The sequence below is a fragment of the Anguilla rostrata genome, chromosome 4 (assembly GCF_018555375.3).
Source record: "Anguilla rostrata isolate EN2019 chromosome 4, ASM1855537v3, whole genome shotgun sequence".
Classification (NCBI taxonomy): Eukaryota; Metazoa; Chordata; class Actinopteri; order Anguilliformes; family Anguillidae; genus Anguilla; species Anguilla rostrata.
Window position 1 is genome coordinate 12,164,353 of NC_057936.1, and position 4,093 is coordinate 12,168,445.

A 4,093-nucleotide genomic window follows, 5' to 3' on the forward strand; every position below is an offset into this window, starting at 1 on the left:
ACACTTAACAGAATAATAAATACCATAATAATTATCACCTTTGGTTCTTTGCAGTATGCATATATAGTAAGAAATGACAGCGCAGGGTATTTAAAGTACTACTTTTACAGTCACGCCAAGGTCACATTTATGCGTGCATAAACTGCCTTATAGCAGGTCCATTAATGGTTATTTAATGCTTACAGTTACATACAATTCCTGTGCAATTTCATTTGTTTTGCCATTTCAAGTGTGTGAAAGTATTGAACTCTTCTGAAACATTGATTAACCTAAATTGCAGTCCATTCCCTGTATTATCACTAACGTCTTTGTCGAAGTAGGTACATTTTAGGACAGCATCTAAAAGGACTGGTAGTTAAGAGATTTCCTGTCTCCCCCAGCATTTGCAGATGATGCTGTTTGTTCTTCGGCAACCGGAGTCACCTGTATCTGCTGCTGCTTAGTCAGGATCCCTTTAAACAGTGTTAATCTATACACTGCCGCAATAAGCACTGTAGGTCTTAATGTGTCAAGGGGATCAGAGCGTCTGGTGCTGGCCACCGTGGGCCTGCTGGTAGTGTGCTGCAGATTGGACAGGGGCCCAGTGGGCCCGAGGTCTGAGTGTGTGTCCCAAATCAATCTCCCTTCCTCACACTCGGTCACACCCCTACATACACACACATCCTCACACATGCACACACACCCACACACACATCCTCACACACGCACACACACACACACACACACACACATCTTCACACCCTCACACACACACACACACATCCTCACACATGCACACACACCCACACACACATCCTCACACACGCACACACACACACCCACACACATACATACACATCCTCACACACACACACACACACACACACGCTCCCCCTATCGCACAGCATGCTGGGCCCAGGCCCCTCTGATCGCTCTCAGCCGCAGGTGACCACAGAGTGCTGGATAAACAGTAATAAATCTTCCTGCCGGCCCCGGCAATCAGTCATCTATCAGCGCTCTGAGAGAGAGAGAGAGAGGGAGAGAGAGAGAGAGAGAGAGAGAGAGAGAGAGAGAGAGAGAAGGGGTGGGGGGGCGAGAGGCGCAGAGCGCGGGAGGGGCGGGGAAGCTAATGGAGACGCGGGGGAAGGTATCTCAGACCCTCTCCGCACGCTGGGAAAAGGTGGTTAATGCAACGGAACGCTCCCCGCAGCGGACGGCTTAATCTGGGGGGCCAAGCGGAGGAGAGTGCTGGGGACGCGCGAGGCCTGGTGGAGCTTGTTTAAGGTGAGCGGTAAGGTGGAGGCGTTTGATAAAGGGCTGGCGGCTCCTCGCGTAATCAGCCGCGCCTGCGGCGCTTCGGAAGATTTAAAAAAAAAATAATAATTTTTTTGATGAGAACGTCTTCAATTTGCAGAAGAGAGCTAAAGCTAGAAACTTCATGTTCTGTTTATTTTACTTATACCAGTTATTTCATTAGGTAACGTGCATGTAGATACTTTTAGGCACATGGAAATATGAAATGACACACAAAAATAAAATGTTTTTGGCAAGCTAATTAGTAACATTCTGTCCAGCCGACATTATGGCTTTGCAGTTACCTCACAACTGTGTTCATTATTCAGGTATCTAGCAAGATGGCTAGATAGCATGCTTGTAAGATGTGAAAACTTTGACACTTAGGTGATAATCAGAGCTTGGTCACATTATTTTGTTTTGAAACAGAACCTGCAGGAAGCAATATGAACGATTATGAAATTGATAAATGTTACAATCTTCTGCCTGATGCCCCGCTCCCTAGTTTGTTCTAAACTTTCACAATGTTATTTTTTATTTCTGGTTATTGCCAGATGCCTGGTTTTGAACTGGAGTGTCTGGCTTTCAAATAATTTTATTCACAGGTCCAGTTTGTGGTCCCGACTGGACAATATAGAGCATGTGGATGGTGTCTGGCAAGTTTTGGCAAGTTCTAAATCTGACTGCCCTACTCAATGCTGGGATGGGCCACAGTACCAGTAAGTTTACTAAGTCTACTTACCCCACTGTTCAGGTTTTTGTTTTGGTTCAGGCTGAGGTTCACCTCAAGTGGCAGCAGTGAGCAACCATATTCAAGGTATGCATGACAACTGTTTACTGGAACTCAATGCAGTTGCTGTATCCCCGGTCAAGAAGTCGCTCACACACGTCATCATATGTCTCGGTCGATCATTAAAAAGTGTACATTCTGCACAAAGAGAAAAGGAACATGCCTATTATCTCCTATTATTTTTTGTTCTATGAAAGAATGCGCACATATGCGAGTATATTCCGAAATTTCTCAGATACACGGGCCGAATATTTGATTTACAGCCCCTCACCTTTTGTTTCTCCGCAGCCCGAAGGCCTGAGGAAAAAAAGTAGTCACCGCGGAGCGAAGGGAGGGAAAATCGGGGGGCTCGGCGGCTAGCCCTAGCGCCGGTTAGCCCTGCGCCAGGTATGAATCACGCCCGGAGACGGCAGAATTTGTCACCGTTGCCGCGGATCAATGATAATTACCTCCCTGACACGAGTACAGTTATTACTTTACAGGATCAGGGACGGGGGGACGGAGGGCCGGCGGCGGCGGGGCCCTGATCGATACCCTTCTGAAAAATATGGCTCTCAGCGGCCCCGTCCCGGGCCTCCGCTGCTCGACAAGCCATTACGTCCCCGCGCCTGACAGCCCGACGCTGGATAGGCGCGTTAAGCCTCCCGGTTCCGGGGCCCCCTCTTCCCTCTCAGCGCCCCCCTTCCGCCGGGTTACTGTGCCCCCCACACCCCCCCAGTACCCAACACTCAATCTCCCTCTTCCCTTTGATAGAGGGTGCCCATTGGTGCCCATGGCTGTAAGATGCTGTAATGATTGGGAGATGATAAGTGAAGGAATGGCCGCTCTGCAAGCAGTACTGACGCACCATTCACCGAGGTGGAACAGTAACTCACTGACCGTCACCTGACACACCTGGTCATGTGGGCATCCAGTGAAAACACAGAGACACACATACTCTACACATAGCTATACAAACGCACACACACAAACAGCACACACCCCCGTACGCTCAAACCGAACCACCCCTCTCTCCTCGCATTTGATCTCCCCGACGCCTCTCGCCAGGTGCGCTCTAATCGCGAGCCCGTGACAGGGGGAACGTCGGGGGAATCAATTAGTCGTCCCTCGCCGCGTAAGCGCAGACGATTCCCTTTGACTTGAGCCGCAAACACCTCCTATCAGGAGTCATTCTGCTCCCTAACTCCTCCGCTTCTCCCTCCTGAGCCAGGATAGGTTTGACTTTAAGCCCCTGAGACGTTGACAACTAAAGCGCCTTCTCGCGGGCGCTCCCGCCGGCTCTGTTCTCGCCACCGGCTCCCCCCCCCGTCCCCCCCACCCCCCCCCCTTTCATTCCGCTGCTAAATAAAGTGGGATTTGTTTTTGGCTCTGGCAGCCGCGCCGCTTAATGGCGCCGCGTTTTATGCCGCCTCATCCGCAATTAGGCAAACAGTCCTTTAGAATTCCGCCGCTGTCGCCGCTCCAGCCACCGCTGCCTCCTTCCCAGGGCCCGCGCGGGGGGGGAAAAAAAAAAACAAACGGGAACGTCGAGGGGAGCCAAGGGCTCGAGGCTTTTCCTTTTGTCCCGGGGAAATTAGCGCCTGAAGAGGCTCCATTGTGGGCCGTTGTTTTTCAAACGCCGACGAGACGCACAAAAGGAAATGTAAACCTTCCCCTCTCATCCCGGCTAATCAGGCCCCGGGCTGGAACAAACAGCACATTCAAGGGTCAAATTTAATCCCCACACAGCCTTTTGTATTCAGATTAGAGACTTGGGGTAGGGGTAGGGGTAGGGGTGGCGGGGGGGAGGTGGATTTGCAGAAGCCTCAAGACTCTTGTTAAAAGGTTGTGTTCTCCACTTAACCTGCAATTTACCTGTCACTTAAACTTGCCGCCTCGATCGCACACACCTACTCAGCGCTCAGTGGGAGGGTCTGTGCGGCTCTCTCCCTCAGTCTTCTGACCCGCTGAATGAGAGCTTTATGTTCACATTACCAAAGGGCTGAAGAATAGCCTAATAAATAAATGCAATCTGTTCTGCCGTACTTCAAA

General features: G+C 50.5%; 1 long non-coding RNA gene across 1 annotated transcript; it reads left to right on the forward strand.

The window, feature by feature from the left end:
• The first annotated feature begins 1,125 nt into the window (after window positions 1-1,125).
• LOC135254275 (uncharacterized) lies at window positions 1,126-3,040 on the forward strand. The gene is made up of 3 exons (XR_010329804.1): window positions 1,126-1,263; window positions 1,878-1,991; window positions 2,351-3,040. It is a non-coding gene; the product is annotated as an uncharacterized LOC135254275 (long non-coding RNA).
• Window positions 3,041-4,093: the final 1,053 nt, after the last annotated feature.